Here is a 19,413-nt window from a genome sequence, read left to right on the forward strand (position 1 = left end):
TGGTGGCCCACTTTGACTGGATAAGTTCTTCTTCCTCTAATCTAATGTTTCCATCGGCTCGAGCCATCACCTTCCTCATTCTAGGGGTAGAGTTTCGATTAATGACCTATGCATCTTCTTTCCGGGTAACACCCCATCTCAAAATGCCAAAGGCGCAGTGTGAGAATCACATTTTTCTAGGGTGGACATTTCTTCCATGAACCTTGTCATGTAGCTTTTAAGGCTTTTGCCAACATTTTGTTTGGTGTTGAACAAGATCGTAACATCTTTTCTTGGCTTCCAATTGTAGGCGTATTAAGATATAAATGCTTCACAAAGCTACATGAAACTACATATAGACTTCGGTTTCAGTTGTCTGAACCAAATTGAAGATGATCCCTAAATGCTTGAGGGGAATAACTTGCATAGGAGGGCCTCATCGTTTCTTCAAGCATATCTACTGTTATAAGTGGTAAGTGTTCTCAACTAGGTCGATCATACCTTCAAACAGCTTGAACTTCGGTTGGGTGAACTTAGCAGGTATCTTAGCTTTCAGAATGTCCTTTGTGAATGGCGATGACCATTTCCAAGGCAATTTCTGTCGAGGTTTATGGCTTATATCCTTTCATTATTTTTCAATTTACTCTTGCAGATCAACATGTTTACCTTCTTAGATCATTTTTCCTTATGATCAACGTCGCTCCGATTTTTTGGTGCCTCAACACGATTGCTGGATGGCGAGCTACTCGAGCTACCATCCTTATCTTCTTCTTCTGCATGTTGTCTCTTGGTCCCGATCATGTCCTCATTTACATTTTTCGCTTTAGCCTTCTTCAAAGGTTCTTCTACTTTCTATTTTGTTTCACGCAATTCCTCCATTAGCTTTCTAAATTGTTCCATGGCGAGACCGGGTTCATAATTTTGGGATTGAGACCTTGAGTGTCTTGATCGAGTGCCTGCGTCTCCAGAATGATTTAGAACTTCTTGTGTGGATCTAGTAATGTTTGTAACTTGATTTTGTGAGAGATTACCCATAGACGGCGCCAACTGTTTGTGCGAAATTTCCTACATGAAGAAATACCTCCACAGGTTCGTTGATCGTAATCCACATGTTCGCCGAGTCCCTCGTCAGAGGCATCCTTGAACAGGCTTTCTCTAAAACTTCGTTTAGGTGGGGGTACCTGCAAAAGGTACTCCAACGCTCAAGTCAGTCAATTAAATTCATGTTCTTTAACCAAGGGTTTTGATTGCGTACCTTGTTCTTTGACTTGTTTCCCTATTTTTAAGATTCTGACACTTAGAGAACAAGTACAATGATATGTCTTTCGCTCCTTCTTCCTTAGTGGTTCCTCGTGCAATGTCAGACACGTTTTCCTTGCTATATGCGAATGAAGAGTCATGGCACACACATGGTTATCATGTTTTTGGTGGACTTTTCTCGTTAGTTTACCCATCATAGGCTTATCTTATGCAACATCATCTCTTTGGATGATTGATATTGGCCTAGGAGTCAAAACCGAATTTTATCCTCTCACAGTTTAAGAAACTAGAAGACATACTTGCTGTGAAATTCATTCACTATTTAGATTTTCTATTTCGTATCTCTTTGTTGCCACGACGCATTTTTATTTTCAGTGTATCATTTATCGAAATATGCTAAATGACGAAAATGCCTATGTTGGGCTAGATAGAGTTTTACATGGACGTATTTGATCCTTCCATATTTTGCCACATTTCTTGGCATATTTGGTTAGTACATGTCGATATGAATACATAGGCGCAAGCGGAATGTAATTCGAAGCTAGAACGAAGATTCTCAAGTCTTGGAACATCAATGACATTTTGGTAATTTACCATTTATTTGGCACATGTGGTTATCCTTTTTTGATCTTAAATTGTGAGCCACGTATGGCCTACTCCCAAAAAACAACTTGAACACTCTTTCTCATTTTCTCTCGGTCACTCTCATATATCTTCTCTCAAACTCTCTCAAAATCTGTTGAACTCTCTCCCTTTCTACCGTGGAAAAACACACCACACCACCTTCATTTCTAAACGTTTTATCAATGAACAAACATCACATCGTGCTAATCTTGTCCCCACAAACCCAGTTATGGGGTTTGTTTCGTGAACAACCTAACTAAGGAACCGTGAGCTTCAAAATGGGCCAAGAGTTTCCCATCTATTTCAGATAGTTTCCAGCCAATTTTTGGACTTCAAATAGGTATAAATGTGTTCTATCCTTCTCTAGCTTCATTTTGGTATATGAATCGTCAAATTTAGTTGAAAAATGATACAATTATAAGCATTTGAAAATTCTCAGAAATTCCAGCGAAAATTGCCAGATTCCGACTGCTGCTGTCCACACAACCGATGACGGAGGAAGGTTGAAGGAAGGGGAATATTTTGTTAGGACCCTCAGGTATAAACTCTGAGATTCCCATCAAGACTATCCCACGCTTAGCAGAACAAGTGATGGCATAAGGCGGCTCGTGGTCGGCCAATAGTGGCTTACGGTGACGTGTGGCAATAGCCCGACATCGCATCCTTTGTCTTTGTCGAATTTCGCTAAATAGTCCGGAACCTGATCTGTGTAAGATTTTGTTAAGTGGTCTGTAATCGCATCCTTTGTCTTTGTTGGTCCGTTTGTTCCTTGAAGTCGGTCTAGAATGTGGAAGCTTAAGAGTAGTATGCTTTAGTCGAACTGCATCCCTCTAGCCCTAGTTCTCTGTGCTTTTATGAACTATAGATTAAGAACCTTTGTGGTTTGAGTTAGAAAGGCTGATGGATGTATGTGTTATTCTTTCGGGATTGTCAGCGGATTGTTTATGGTTTTATAAAATATGATTTTATGATTGATGTTTGTAAACTGTGATCTATGGACTTGTTTTATGGTTCTCATATACATCGGATTATTGTCAATCATACGAGTTTCGCAGCTTATCCTTGTTGTTACTTTGCCCGGTGCACCATTCCCATAGTGTAGGGGGTGATTGTACATGAGACAGGTCTGAGTAGATGCGAGGAGATTTTGGGGTAGCAATTAGAGGTTAGAGAGCTTGGAATACTTAGGTTACCCCTATATCTTTCCTCGTACTTTTTTTGGATTTTCTTTTTTGAGAGGTTGCGAGCATATTACCCTAGTGATTGCATTTGTTGTACAATTGTTGTATATTATGATAAAGACCCCACCACTTTACTTTTATTATGAATTTCTATCTCAGTTTGTATTTGGGTAGCTTGTATGTATTCCTCACACCCCCTACAATCGAGCGTCATGTGTCGATCCTAGACATATGTCGGGATCAGGGTATGACAACTTTTAGTGGTATCAAAGCTTAGGTATTGAATTCTTATACCTTTTTATTAGAATAAGGAAGCCTTTGGTAGGTCATAGGTAGCTAGACCTGGCATGAGTTGACTCGAGTTTTATTTATTTGCTTACATTGAATTTTTTCATTCTTCAAACATATGAAGACGACTTTACACGGTGCAACCCAGCCGATTGGGGATGATGTTCCTAACGATGACAAAGCTTCTGGTACTGATTAGGAGGCTAGGCATGATTATGATAAACCCGATGGGGCTTTCCGGGCCATTGAGGATTTGTCATAGCTTATGCAGGCCCATGTTTGTGCAACTTCTCCTAAAGGGAAGTCTTTGTATGGAGAGTTCCACATTCATAAGCCACCTTCATTTAATGGTACTACTGATTTACGGGCAGCTGAGTCTTCAATCAACTAGATTGCTAGAATTTTCACTGTTTTGTGTTGTTTATCTGAGGAGTAGGTGGACCTTGCTGTGTATATATTGACAAGTAAAGCATATTAGTAGTGGTAGATTACTCGTTCTTTACTAGCAGCTGTGAGATCCATTACTTGGGAGCGTTTTCATACTACATTTTACAAGCAAGATTTCCCATAATCATTTCGAAATGAGCTCAAGGCGGAGTACGCTACTATCGAGTAGGGCACTAATACAGTTGTGAAGTATATGGCCCGCTTCACTAGACTATAACACTTCTTTTAGCTTCTCTCTAAGGAGAAGATGATGAAGAAGCTAACCAAAGGATTCAAGCCAAGTATTTGAAATTAGTTATCGGTTTAGTGATTGACTTCATATGCCAATCGTGTACGCACAACAGACCTTAATGAGGAGCGTAATGCACGAGCAAGCGGGGATCAAAGGAAGAAAACCTGGTCAGAAGATCGGTCATCTAATACACATTCGAGCAAAGCTCGACGACGGCTTTAGTTTTCATATACTAGATCTCATGGCTTTTCCCACGAATGACAACATGATTATATACGAGAAAACTCTCCAGTTACTTCTGGGAGAGGCTTTTAGCTTTCTACTGGGAAATCAGCATATTCGCTTTCATAGAGATGCTCAGAATGCCTTTAGGTGTACATCCTATAGTTAGGGGTATTTACTAGACCATGAATTTTGAAGGGCCAAAGTAGAGCGGATCGGAATATGTGCACCTTAGACGTCGAGTCATAAATTCAACGACTCCAATCAAATTAAGCTGCTCAAAACGGACCAACGATGCCACCACATTCTGTTGTACTCTAGAAAAGTAAGCAAAGTCAGTTGACTTCATTGAGTTAACTATTTTTGTTCTGCAAGACACGATAACCTAATCTGACTGGGGATCAGACCGGTTTCCTATATTCTTAGAGATTCCTGCAATCTAGATATTGGCATGGCCATAAGTAACCACTCCTATATCAAATCCTAGATATCCTCATGGATTGTCCCAGTTCAATACGGATTTCATATCCTAAAAGCTCTCTCTCCCGACTATTATAAATATTGTCATCTAGGGCATAACTCTGGTAACGCATATAAAGCACTTCATTTGCATAATGCATAATCTTTGCTTATTCTCTTGCCCCCTACTTTAGTTTTAATATTGCTTACTAACTTGACTACGAAAAGCCTTTGGCCGATATCCTGCTGGTACTCAAAGTCTGACTACGATTGTTTGCTTTCTTACATGTGGTCGGACTTGCATAACTCCTTCGTCCTCAACAGTGCGTGAATTTGGTTCCAACATTATCCATGTGTTAGGTGATGTTAGAGTTGTTATTTTAATTGCCTTTTCATTCACAATTTTACCCCTCTATGGTTGAAGATGAGTTTATATCTCCTTATTTCCCTCCTTCTCCTCTTTTCTCTTCAATACTTGTCTCGCTTTTTCTCTCCTCCTTCTGACCTCTCTCTCTCATTCTCTTCTTCTTCATATTGTTACCTAGATTTATGAGTTTTTTTTTATGAGAATTATTTTAGCTTTTATTCTAGTATTATCTTAAAGTATTTGATTTTGAGGTTTGATAATTTGGATGCATGAATTTTGAAACTGATCTTGTAGAATTGCTAGAATTTTTAAACTAATCTTGCAGAAGTGCATGTATTGTGAAACTATTCTGGCAAATGTGCAAAAACATTATAAAATTGATCTTGCAAAAATTAATTTTGACAAATCTAAAGTCAATTGACGTTTTTATGAGTGGTGTAGTTTTGGACAAGTCTATTAAGGGCACGATTGAAATTTTAAAATTTGATTTGATTATTTTTTAGCTAGATTTGTTGTGGTTTCGACTTTTGTCTCTCTTCGAAATGCTTCAAAACTAGTGGAGTTCTTGAAATGTATTTTTTGTTTTTGTATCCATAGGTTAAGCTCCCATTAAATTGATACATGTTTACTAACCCGTACGGAATCGAAAAAAGTGTAAATTTCCCCTAAAATCCATAATCATATACTAAATATTAACATACTTGATAACCTTCTTAACTGCTTGTAAGTGAGACTATTTGGGGCAGCTTTGAAACCGTGCACATACCCCAACAGAAAATGTGATGTCTGGTCGACTAGAAGTTAGGTAGAGTAAGCTGCCAATCATACTTATCTATAGAGTCTGATCAACATCCTTGCCACTAGAGTCTTTGTGAATTTTGTTACATGTGCTCATGGGAGATTTAGCAACTTTTGAACCTTCGAGGCCAAACTTCTTCACCAAGTTCTTGGCATACTTTGTTTGAGAAATGAAGATGCCATCCTTTTCTTGTTTCACTTGAAGTCCAAGGAAGTAATCTAATTCACCAACCAAGCTCATCTCAAATTCACTTGTCATCATATCAATAAATTGTTTCACAAGAGAATCAGAAGTAAACCCAACAACTATGTCATCCCCATACACTGGAGCAATCACATCATAAGATTTAATCTTCTTAACAAACAAAGTTTTATCAACAGAGCCACGAATATAACCATGAGTAAGAAGATGGGAAGATAATCTATCATACTAAGCACGTGGGGCTTGTTTAAGACCGTAGAAAGCTTTCCTCAGTTTGTACTCCCTATCTAGCTTGTGAGGATCCTCAAAGCCCTTTGGCATTTATATTGTTAGTTCGTAGTTATTTTAGTATTTTAAGCTATTTTCGTGTGTTTGTAGGTCCAAAAGGTTAATGTGGTAAAGAAGTGCATTTTGGAGCCTTTTGGAGCATTTTTGGGCATGGAATGGATAACACATGCTTGGAGCCAAGTGAATGGACGAAATTGAAGACCAAAGGAGGCCAGGAATGAATAATGAGATGAAAGAAATGAAGAACAAAGAGTTCAGAATTGGAAGCCAAAGTTTCTAAAGTTGGAAGTTTCTATTCTTAGAGGTTTCCATTTGTGAAGGTTTCCATCTTTGGCTCTAAACTTTCGTAATCCTAATTCACCTATGTTCCAGCTGCAAGGAGGCTTCCTAAATATTTTAGGACACTAAATAAATGCTTCTAGAAGACCTAGATCTATCCCTAATCTTTGCCGCACCCACCTTCCTATTTTCCTACTTTACCTTCCTTGTTTCCCTTTCTTGTTTTCCTAGTTCCAGCAATTAAACACATTCCTGTTTTTGTCCAATGCCTTGTCGTGCAAGGGGATTGTTTTCTTCCCTATTTTGTGTCCCTAATCTCCTTTCCCTTTCTCCCTTAACCTATGCCACACCTTATATCCTTTCTTGCCTATTTTCTGACCCAAAACACATTCCTAAAATATGTCCTACAATTTCTGCCGAATTTCCCTTTCCTATTCTTTTTAATTCCTGCACCTTTCTTGCCTATTTTCCATTGATTTCTGATTTCAAATTTAATAAATTCGTAGCCCTTCATTTCCCTATAAATAAAACCCTTTTCAGACCATTCTAAACGACTCCACCCTTCACCATAACCAACCTATATCCATCCACCACCACAAATCACCACAAAAATCTTCACCCATCCCTTGTGCCGCAACAAAGAAGAAGGAAGGAGACCCTTGGATGTGCTTGACATTCAAGACGTTGGATTGTTGGAGCATTTCTAGGTATTTTCATTCTTTGTGTTCAATGTCTAACTTTATGTATCTTTGTTTTGTGAACATGAGGAACTAAGCCCTTCTTGGCTAAGGGGCTATTCAAAACCATGATTATATTTGCATTATGAATTAATTACCTTAAGTTGTTATTTCATAAGTTGTGAATGCAATTTGCTTAACCGTTTGATTGATAACTTATTCTTGTATGTTTATTAAGAGTGCACACTTAGTTTTCATGCAAGGATTTGAAGCTAAAATATAAGGGAGTTTCACCTAATAGTTACAAACTTATATTTGCAAGTAGTGAAGGTCGCTTATAAACGATCATGTTAAGTGAATTCTTGGCAAAAGTTTCATGTTTTTCATAGTTACAATTGCCTTGTCAATGCTTATAGTTTTCATAAAACTTAATGATCTTTGATTGTACCTTTATTGTGCTTTTCACGTAGGGGACTTTTAGAGAATGCTTTGAATTGTTGTATGTGCTTTCCCATCCAATTCATTAACTTAAGGAGAACTTGAAGGTTAAAAAAGTGTTGTCACAGTTAACCTGGAGTATTGAGTTTCATGACTTATTGAGAGAAGCAATTGGAAATCAATTTGAATGCAAGTGTCATGTGTAGAGAAGAACCCTCTAGCTAGCCCATCATCCATCTAATTCAACAAATTTCGTGCAAATCTGTTTAGTTTTAATTCTTGCTTTGTTTTCCTTATTTTCGTCCAAAACCAAAATCCCCTTTACTATATTGAGTCATATTAGTTAGAACTTATTTTAGATTGTGTTTTTTAAGTGTTTTGAGTCAAGATATAATCAATTTTCGTCCAAAACTTGTGTTAGTAGCAGAAACTGCCTTAGTGTTGTTTTTAGGCAGTTTTGAGTCTTTTAAGTTTGTTTTGAGTCTTGTGAGTCTTATTAAGTGTTTTTATGTTTATTTGTGTGTTTCTAAGTCAGTTTAGAGTAGATTAGCAATCTCTCCTAATCCCCGGTCTAGAACGATCTCTACTTATCCATACTACAATTGTCAACAAGAGGGTTTAATTTGTGTGTTAAGTTAATTTTCGCATCAAAACCCTATTAAATATGTAATTGTAGTATTAAGCAAGTAGAGATCGTTCTAGACCAGGAATTAACTAGGGCTGCTAATCAACACAAATATGACTCAAAAACACAAAACTAGACTTAGAAACACAAAATTAGACTTAGAAACACAAAACTAAACACTTAAGACTCAAAACTGACTCAAATTATTCAAAACAGCACAATACTATCAAATAGATTCAAAACAGACTCTATAGAGTTATTTGGACGAATTTAAGACTATGAAGACTTAAAACACTAAATTGAATAGATTATAACACTTTTCTAACTAATCTAAGACACTTAATTAAATGGGGATTGATTTGGACGAAATTAATTAAATTGAACAGATTGCAAAACTAAATCAAACTAGATATGAAATTGGGTGAATTGAATGGTGAAATAGGCTAGTTAGAGGGTCCTTCTCCACACATAAACATATGCAAAATAAATCAATTTCCAGTATTGTTTCCTTAAATCATGAATGACAATGCCCCAAATCAATTGTGAATGCACTAATTAACTCTCAGATGTCCCTAAATTCATTGAATTGAATGGACAACGCATTGCAACCAAATTATTCTTCTCAAGTTCCCTATATGAACAGCATGATAGAGATACATTCAAAGATCATTAAATTCCATGGAAATCATAAGTATTGACAAGGCTATCATAACTATGAACTACATGATACTCCAACCAAGAATCTATTTAACACGATTGTGACTAGCAACCTTCACTACTTTTAATTATAAGTTCCTAACGATTAGGTGAAAGTCTCTTATAATTTAGTATCAGATTCATGTATGCAAACTAAGTATGCATCCTTAATCAACACACAAGAATAAGTTATCAATCAAACAGATAAGTAAATCACATTCATGTTTTACGAAACAATAACTGAAGGTAATCAACCCACCCTCTACCATATTTTTCTACCCCATCCACCACACATACAAGAGCCTAAATTCAGAAAATCCCCATTGTGCCGCAGTTGTGCAAGGAAGGAGAAGAAGAAGCCACTTGGAGCCGTGCTTGCCATTCAAGACATTGGAGTGTTGGAGCGTTTCTAGGTGTATTCTATCTTTGTTTTCAATGTTTAATTTAAGATATATTTGTTTAATTGCGAACATGAGGAACTAATTTTTTTATAGTTGGAGGTGAATTCGAAGCCATGATTATATGCTTTATATGAATTGATTACATCCAGTTATTGTTTCTAAAGTCTTGAATGTGATTTGCTTATCTGAGTTATTAAAACTTGTTCATGTATGTTAATTGAGGATGCATACTTAATTTGTATGCATGAATTTGATGTTAGAGTATAAGGGAGTTTCACCTAATCGTTATGAATTTATATTCACAAGTAGTGGAGGTTACTAGTCACGATTGTGTTAAGTAAATCCTTGGCAGGAGTATCATGCTTTTCATAGTTACGAATGACTCATCAATGCTTATGATTTTCAAAGAACTTAATGACCTTTGATATGTTTTCTATCATGCTTTTCATAGTTAGGGAACTTGATAAGGATAATTTGGTTGTGATGCCTATCCCGTCTAATTCAATGAAATAAGGAAAATATAATGGTTAATTTGTGTTGTCATGGTTAACTTGGGATGTTGTCATTCATAGTCTAAGGGAACAATACTAGAAATTGGTTTATATGCATATGTTATGTGTGGAGAATGATCATCTGGCTAAGTTTTCACCATTCAATTCACCTAATTTACTTTGCTTTGCAATCTGTTTAGTTTAGTTAAATTTCGTCCAAATCAATCCCCATTTTAATTAAGTGTCTTAGATTAGTTAGAAAAGTGTTTAAACTGTCCAATTTAGTGTTTTGAGTCTTATTAGTCTTATTTTCGTCCAAATAACTCTCTAGAGTCTGTTTTGAGTCTAATCACTAGTATTGTGCTGTTTTGAGTCTTTTTAGTGTGTTTTGAGTTAGTTGAGTCATAATCTATTTTCTTTTAGTCTTTTGAGTCAAGATAAGTTTTATTTTCGTCCAAATCATTTGTTAGGTCTAGAATTGAGTCTTTTTTATTGTTTGTTGCTGTTTTGAGTCATTTAAGTCAGTTTTAAGTTTATAGAGTCTAGTTTAGTATTTTTTAATCTTATTTGTGTTAATTAGCAGCCCTTCTAATCTCCGGCCTAAAACGATTCCTACTTTCATATACTACAATCATAGGGTTTTAATTTGAGTGATAATTAAATTTCACATCAAATTTTGGGTTAAACCACGTTAATATTTTATATTTTTTTATAGAGATAATAAAACAAAAAGAAATAGTAATATAAAATGTTGACGTAACTTAACCGTAACAACACAAAACAAGAGAGGAGACCAGAAGTGGTGGGAGGGCAGAGAAACTGCCTCCTTCTCCAGCTGCATATCCAGAAAGCCCCAAATCCCAAATTGATGATTGCAGACGACGAATTCAACTCCTGAATCACATGAACATTGACCTCGAAGCCCAAGAATCACAAGCCAAAATACAAAAAATTGTTTGAAAATTTGAAATCTGCTGTGAAAATCGTCAAAGTAGCAAATCAAATGAGGATCAATGGGAGCATTTTTGTTGGGATTGGACAGAGCTAGAGATAAATCGTGTATACAATATGAAAAAAAAAATACAAAAACTGGCGAAGGAAAATAATTTATATCGAGCCATACAGTTTCGGGTTTCTGAAGCAATACCTTACGACTTTGAGTTTATCAGATGCAGCCTAAACACGTTGGGCTCTCTCTGAAACAAGTCACCTCAGGTCAAAGGCCTAGAGAGAATTTTTTTAAGGTGATTTGGGAAGCAGAAGAATCATAAAAAATATTAAATTAATATTTAAATTTAAGAATCAGAAATTTGGGAAGGAGAAGAATCAGCAATTTTTAAGGAGATTTGGGATGAACACGGTTGTTGTATGGAGAAAGGAGGAGGAGATGGAGATGGAGGCCGTACGCTCAGGGTCAGGGATAAGAGCGGATGGGGCCGATGGGCACCTTTTTACTTTGTTTTAGGGATAAGAAGAAGAATCAGAAGAAATTGGCAAAATTAGAGAATGGGGGTTTTAGGGATTGGGAGGGGGAGGACTGACATTGGATGGGTGGCGGTGATGGAGAAAGGAGGGGATGGAGGGTGGCGGTGATGAAGAAAGAAGGAGGGGATGGAGGCCCAATGCTCGGGTGGAAGAAGGAAAGGGGGGGGGGGGGGGGGGGCCCAGTTTTACTTTGTTTTGATTTTATTTCGTATTTGAATATTTTTTTATAATTAAACATTTTTGTTATATAACATGTCATTAAAATATGTGAGTCATTTATTTACCACATCATCACTTAATTAAATTGACAGTTTGATTAATGAACGTATAAAATTGCAACAAAATATAAGTTTGTGTATAAAATTGAAATGTTTTAAAGATATTATATAAGGTTGCAATTGCACATAAACTTGAGATGATAAAATGTAATTTATCCTTTTTTTTATCAAAAAGTCATCGTATTTTTTAACAAGAAAATTTTATATATTTACAATTCAAGCACAAACTTATGGGTGGAAAAGTGTTTCGTATAAAAGTATTTCACAAATGAGCTCTAACACTCTTTATTTAGCCATTTCACTTTCTATGACTGTAAAGAAATTGCAATTGAAGTGCAAATATCTTTTTGTCCGAAAATAGAATCTGTTCGAAATATTTATGTGCATGATTGTGTGCAGGTGAAAGAAAAATAGGACATTGAAGTAAAAAGAAGACAATACCCAACAAACTTTGTATAGTTGATTCGAATGGAACATTTTTGTTTTTCCCCTCACTTGTTTTTCTATGCCGACATCCAAAGTCGACCAAAACCATTGCTCATGCGGACACCACCAACGTCACACATCAAAATGATTTGCTTTGCTTACCTATTTAGTGACTTATTAATTTATTTATTTGATATAAAAACGAACTAATTTGAGGGCGTGGCATATAGAGGTTGTTTAGTCAAAATGGTTATTGAGATTTGCATAAATTCTCTCTTTAGTTTTTGAGATTTGAAATTGATAGAATTAGTTCCTAAGTTTGTTCACAAGCAATCATTTTTGTCATTCTATAAAAAATCTCCATAAAATAAGAATTAAATGACAAATATACCCTCAATTTTGTCAAATCATTTTGGCATATTGTTTATCAAATTGAGGGTAGTTTTATTTTTTTTATTCTTATTTAACATAATTTTTCACCGAATGACCACAATGATTGATGGTAGACTCAGAGACCAATTATATCGATTTCAAATCTCAGTGACCAAAGTAAGGAGCTATGCAAATCTCAGGAAATATTTTTGCTAAAAAGCCATATATATATATATATATATTTCATTTAATGGTTGGTGTGGCTAGTTGAATACAAATGTTAAATTTTTTTTTCCCTAATGGATGTATCAAATATTTATTTTGTTATTATATTTGGACCGTAATTACATTAACTATTAAAAAATAATTAAAATTGATTTTAGTTTTTATTCTATTGGTTGTCAATGAGATATGTCCCATCCCAGCCCGGGCCCCCACCATATCCCGTGCTCGACTCCACCGTAGCACGATATTGTCTGCTTTGAGCCCCGACCACGACCTCACAGTTTTGTTTTTGGGAACTCACACGAGAATTTCGCAGTGAGTCACCCATCCTAGGAATGCTCTTGCATGAACTCGCTTAAATTTGGAGTTCCAATGGAACCCGAAGCCTGTGAGCTCCTAAAAGGCCTCGTGCTAGGTAGAGATGAGAATATACATATAATGCTTACAGGATCTACTCCCTTGGGCGATGTAAGATGTTACAATCCACCCCCCTTAGGGGCCTGACGTCCTCGTCTACACACTTCCGGGCAGTGATTAGCTCTGATACCAAATTTTCACATCCCCGGCTCGACTCTATCGTAGCACAATATTATCCGCTTTGGGCCCCGACCACGCTCTCACGATTTTGTTTCTGGGAACTCACACGAGAACTTCCCAATAAGTCACCTATCTTGGGAATGCTCTCGCGCGAACTTGCTTAACTTTGGAGTTCCAATGGAACCCAAAGCCAGTGAGCTCCCAAAAGGCCTCGTGCTAGGTAGAGATGGGAATATACATATAAGGCTTACAGAATCCACTCCCCTGGGCGATGTGGGATGTTACAATACCCATCCTGGGAATGCTCTCGCGTGAGTTCCCAGAAACAAAATCGTGAGGGCATGGTCGGCGCCCAAAGCGGACAATATCGTGCTACGGTAGAGTTGAACCCAGGATGTGGTAGGGGCCTGGGCGGGGATGTGACAAGATCCATGCAAAAAAAAGTTAAGTTAAATGTATTTGACTCCTTCTTTGTTTGTTGAAAAAAAAAACAGCTAGAAAGTAAGATCTCGATGTTAAATAAGCTACATATGATTAAAAGACATTCATATGTTCTCCAATGGGGCTGCCATAAATGATGTGGCAGCTGAGTCATTTGACTTCTTACTTTTTAATGTCTTTTTTACAACAAACAAGGAATGAGTCAAATATATTTGATGATGGACCATTTGAATGGTCGCATAACATTGCAAAAGACAGACCAAGAAGATACATTAAAAGACCCATCAAGTTTCAAGATTAATTATTCAATAGTTTGGGAACTGGTGGTTATTAAGTTATGCCTAGAGACTTGTTTTATGCCTTTATTGTAATGTTATGTCTTATTTTCTTCCCTATAAGTTTGCTGGAAGCAGGAGATGTATTCAATTTTTGGAGATAAGACAATATAACTCTATGAGTTTATTAATCAAAGAACTTTATTTGCTTCCAATTGCTTTATTGCTAGCTGCTTTCATTTCCTATTCTCTGTAGGATAACCTGACCTGCATCAAGTGGTACCAGAGCAACTCCTTGGGACCGCTGCTGTTAACCTTTCTGTAAACCGATGGTGCGAAGTAGTCGTTGCAGTGGATGTGGTCCAGGACACGAAACTCGTGATATCGAGAATGAGGATTTGAGAAGACAAGTGTAGCAATTAGTAGAGCGATTAGAGCACTTTGAAACCCGAAGCCATCAAGATGATGAACTTCTCTCAGAGGATGATATCAATCCCTTCGGGTAGCCCACTGACAGGTTCAATGATATCAATATGAAGGTTGATATCCCTGAATTTGAAGGGAGGATTAAGCCCGACGAATTCATAAATTGGTTGAACACTATTGAGATGATCTTTGATTACAAAGACATCCCTGATCACCGAAAGGGAAAGGTTGTGGCCATTAAGTTGACCAAGTATGCATCAGCTTGCTGAGAGCAATTGAAGGTACAAAGATAAAGGATGGGAAAATCTCGAATTAGCACATGGGAAAAAATGAAGAATGAGTTAAGGAAGAAATTCCAACTTGAGAACTACATCCAGGAGTGGTACTCCAAATTGAATAATTTCTAGCAAGGTAGAAAATTAGTAGATGACTATACCGAAGAGTTTGATTTATAAATGGTTCGATGTGGTATGGATGAGCTTAAAGAGCAGACAATAGCTCGTTATTTGGGAGGACTGTGTAGAGAAATCCATGATGTCGTTTGCCTGCAACCTTATTGGTCTTATGATGATGTCTACCAACTAGTCAAAAAGGTAGAGAAGCAATTGAAGCAGAAGGGCAATCGAACAACCAGAGTTGGTAGGTTTAATGCTAATCGGAATGAGTAATCTTTCGAATCAACAAAGGCAAATGCAAAGTTAAATCCCAAGGCCTTTGATAAAGTAAGTGGTAGCAAAGACGGTGCCAGTAGTAGTGCCGTAAAGCATACTGCAGCAACCCAACGATTGCCTAAATGTTTCAAGTGCTTTGGTTTTGGACACAAGCAAACAGATTGTCCAAATCAAAGTTTTGTCAACCTTGTTGAGGGGCAATTGTTTTTGGGTGATTCCAAAGTGGATGAGACACCTCTTGTCTATGATGAATATAAAGAAGATGATGAGGACATCACCTGGAGTAACCATGGAGAAGCTTTGGTTGTACAACGAAGCACGACTACTGCACGTGTCGACAACGATTACTGGTTACGTCATAACATTTTTCGCAATAAGTGCACCACCAATGGGAAGATTTGCAATGTGATAACTGATGGTGGTAGTTGCGAGAATGTTGTATATCAAGATATGGTCGACAAGCTTAAACTAAAGACAGAAAAGCATCTGGTTCCTTACAAGCTCACTTGGTTCCAAAAAGGGAATTAGGTGCATGTTGATAAGTGATGTCTAGTCTCATTTTCTATTGGGAAAGTATATCAAGATGAAGTTTAGTGCGATATCGTACCAATGGATGCTTGCCATCTTTTGTTAGGAATGTCTTGGCAATATGACCGAAAGGCTATTGATGATGCTTTCAAAAAGATGGAGTGAAGGTAATTTTGGGGCCTTCAAAAGAACCGCATATAGTCAAACAGAAGATGGGAATAATCTACCTCACCATGGAAGAATTCATGGAAGAAATTGAAAAAGGTGCATCCGTACATGCTTTGGTGATCAGAAAGGAGAATGTTGGGATCTCTCTTCCACCTGAAATCATGTCTTTGTTACAAGATTTCTCTGATGTGATACCAGATGAGCTATCTGCTGGATTACCACCTATGAGAGACATATAACACCAAATCAATCTCATTTCAGGATCTAATTTATCAGACGAGCCCTAATGAACACTGACAGCTATAGAGGCAAGTCATGAAGTTACTTGAGAAGGGATTGATTTAAGAGAGCTTGAGTCCTTGTGATGTCCTTGCCTTTTTGACCCCAAAGACTAATGGAACATAGAGAATGTGTACGAACAGTAGGGCGATAAACAAAATCACAATAAAATATCGGTTTCCCATTCGTGCCTTGATGATACGTTGGATTTGTTGAGTCGCTCTCAGGTGTTTTCGAAAATTAACTTGAGAAATGGATATCACCAGATAAGAATCAAATCGGGAGAAGAATGGAAGACAGCCTTCAAGACAGCTTTCATGAATTAGCCTCTTTTTATAGGAGATTCATAAGGAACTTTAGCTCTCTTATTGCTCCTATAACTTATTGTTTAAAGAAGAATGCTTGTTTTGAGTGGACTAAAGAAGCAGCTGGCAGTTTTGAATTGATAAAAGAAAAAATGACAACAACCCTTGTATTAGTTCTTCCAAATTTTGAGAAGGTATTTTCTCTAGAATGCGATGCGTCGCATAAAGGCATTGGTGCTGTCTTAAGTCAAGAAAGAAAACTTGTTGCCTTCTTTAGTGAGAAATTACATGATGCAAAGAAGCAGTACTCAACATATGATGTGGAATTCTACACTATAATTCAGTCTCTGCAACATTGGTATCATTATTTAATCCAAAGAGAGTTTATTTTATTTTCTGATCATAAGGCTTTGAAGTATATCAATGGTCAGCATAAACTTAATGCTCGACATGCGAAATGGGTAGCTTACTTGCAAGAGTACACTTTTATTAGTCTACACAAATCAGGGAGTTAAAACAAGGTTGCGGATGCATTCAGCAGGAGATCTTCTTTGTTAACTTCTATGCATGCATATGTGATTGGATTTGAAATGCTTAAGGAGTAATATGTGGAGGATCCTGATTTTGGGAAGATTTGGTCTGATTGCCAAATTGGGAAAGCTTTTGAGTTTGTGTTGCAAGATGGGTATATATTCCATGGCAACTGGTTGTGCATACCTCGGTGTTCATTGCGTGATGTTATAATTTCAGAATTGCATAAAGGGGGTCTCACTGGCCATTTTAGGTGTGATAAAACCTTGGGACTTGTTGAGGAGAAGTTTTATTGGCCAAAATTATACAGAGACGTGGCCAAGCATGGGAGTAGATGTCGGGTGTGTCATGTAGCCAAGATTAGATCCCAAAATACAAGTTTGTATACTCATTTACTTGTTCCTACAACATCTTGGGAGGATGTATCAATGGACTTTGTATTAGGGCCTTCAAAAACTAGACGTGGGGCTGATTCCATACTTGTTGTGGTAGATAGATTTTCCAAAATGGCTCATTTCCTGCCATGTAACAAGATTTTCGATGCCACCTGTGTTGCTGACTTATATTTCAAAGAGGTTGTCAAGCTCCATGGCATACTGAAGTCCATCACATCAGATCATGATCCTAAGTTCATCAGTCATTTTTGGAGAACCTTATGGCGAAAGTGGGAACTCACCTTTAATTTAATTTAGTAGCTCCCATCATCCTCAAACCGACGGTCAAACTGAAGTGGTGAATCGATCGCTTGGGAACATTTTGAGAAGCTTAGTTGGAAAAGAAAAACATAATTGGGATTTCACTTTATCACAAGTTGAGTTTGCCTTCAATAGGTCTAAGAACCGATCAACTAGAAAATGTCCCTTTGAAATAGTTTATGGACTTTGTTAATGCACAAAATTGGGGAAAACTTTGGTACAACAAAAAGTGTCAAGTTTGTGACCTTCATTAGATTGCTCCAGTCACTAGTATGGATAAGTATGTAAATAGACAAAGACAGGGCAACAAGCTCGAGATGTACGTGGTTCACCCAGATTGGCTACATCCACGGAGTAGAGGAGTTCTCATTAATTATGAAGGGTTTACACAAATACATAGGTTTAGGCTTTCATTTAATGAGTTCTAGTGAATGATTCAGTATAAATGACATTAGGGATTATTGTGGGAGAATGATATCTTTTTATAGAAGAGAGTTTCTAGCTTTGTTCTAGCCTTGACACATGTCATGTTGTGATTGGCATTTGATGTTGACATGTGTTGCCTTGTGATTGGCCTCTTGGTGTTGACACGTGTCGCACTATGATTGGCCTCCTGGTTTGAGGGAAACTCTTCTGGATCCTTGACGGTATAACGTTAACCGGTGCTCAGTAGTTTCAGGATTGGTCAAGTATGGTACAAACAGTGCTCCCCTAAGTTCCCGAGTGAGGGAAGCTCCTCGGTTGGGGACTTGCAAGATCCAAGCCACTGAGTAATCACGAAACTTCTAAGTACCGAAGCGTGGTATCATTTTCACTTGCCTCTGCCCCATGGGTAGAAGTGGTATCTTTGACCGATGTTGACGCACAAGGTAATGTATCATTTTCACTTGAAGCTTACTTGTAGTTTCGGGCTTGGTCAAGTGCCGTACAAACCATATAGTAGGAGTCCCCCAAGTCGTCGAGTTAGGATATCTGCCGAAAGAGGTGACAGACAAGGTAAGCAATCAGAGTTCCAAGCAATCAGCCTTAGGTCGGAAGTTTTGATTTCGGCTTTCGGCTGATGGTTCTCCTTCTCCTTGTCTTGCAAGCAACAACAAGGACAAAGAAAAGGAAATAGAGAAGAGATAATAAGAGATACTTTTTCTTTTGAAGAAGTAGTTTTCCATAAGCTTATTCTTGAACTGGGTTGGAGGGTTTTCTGGTTTCCTCCAAAGTAGAAGGCCGACTCAAGAACTTGAGGTTCAAAACAAGTCTATCAAATCAAGAGTTCATTCGACCTTGATGATATGAGATACCTTTGCTTTTGAAGAAGTAATAGATGAATCAGCAAATGTTCTATTGCGCTTTTCTCCACATACTTCCTTGTATCATTTTCACTTACCTTATCTGTTCCTCAAGCAGATGTGATATCTTCTATGGAAACACAAGATTTTGAAGATGAGTACTTGAGAGCAATGCTAGGTAAGTAATCAGGCAAGTGGTTCCAGGCAGTCAGTTCCTGACTGGAAGCTTGATTCCAAGTGCTAATTGATTGCTCTCTTTCTCTTTGTCATGCAGGTAAGAGCAATGGCAAAGGAAAAGATAGGGAAAAAGCATGATATGGGATACTCTTGCTTTCAACCCTGATGATATGAGATACTCTTGCTCTGGCGTGACTTGTTTGTAGAAGTATTATCGGGGGGAAGAAAGCTAAGTATTTCGAGAGACTTCGTTGGGAGTGCCCTCTCAGATGTGAGGAAGAGTTGAACATTTTTTGCAAGTATACCTGGTTGTGGAGGATGGAGATCAACATATATAGGAATTTCTTTAACAGCAAG

At 37.5% G+C, this 19,413-nt stretch overlaps 2 long non-coding RNA genes across 2 annotated transcripts; one reads left to right on the forward strand and one right to left on the reverse strand.

Moving 5' to 3' along the window:
• The first annotated feature begins 1,925 nt into the window (after positions 1–1,925).
• LOC126611216 (uncharacterized) lies at positions 1,926–2,848 on the forward strand. The gene is made up of 2 exons (XR_007618741.1): positions 1,926–2,203; positions 2,303–2,848. It is a non-coding gene; the product is annotated as an uncharacterized LOC126611216 (long non-coding RNA).
• Positions 2,849–5,620: 2,772 nt separating this feature from the next.
• Positions 5,621–11,570, reverse strand: LOC126611217 (uncharacterized). Its single transcript, XR_007618742.1, has 2 exons — positions 11,102–11,570; positions 5,621–10,925 (listed from the first exon to the last, which is right to left on the reverse strand). It is a non-coding gene; the product is annotated as an uncharacterized LOC126611217 (long non-coding RNA).
• Between the last annotated feature and the right edge of the window lie 7,843 nt (positions 11,571–19,413).

This window comes from Malus sylvestris, chromosome 17 (assembly GCF_916048215.2).
Source record: "Malus sylvestris chromosome 17, drMalSylv7.2, whole genome shotgun sequence".
Lineage (NCBI taxonomy): Eukaryota > Viridiplantae > Streptophyta > Magnoliopsida > Rosales > Rosaceae > Malus > Malus sylvestris.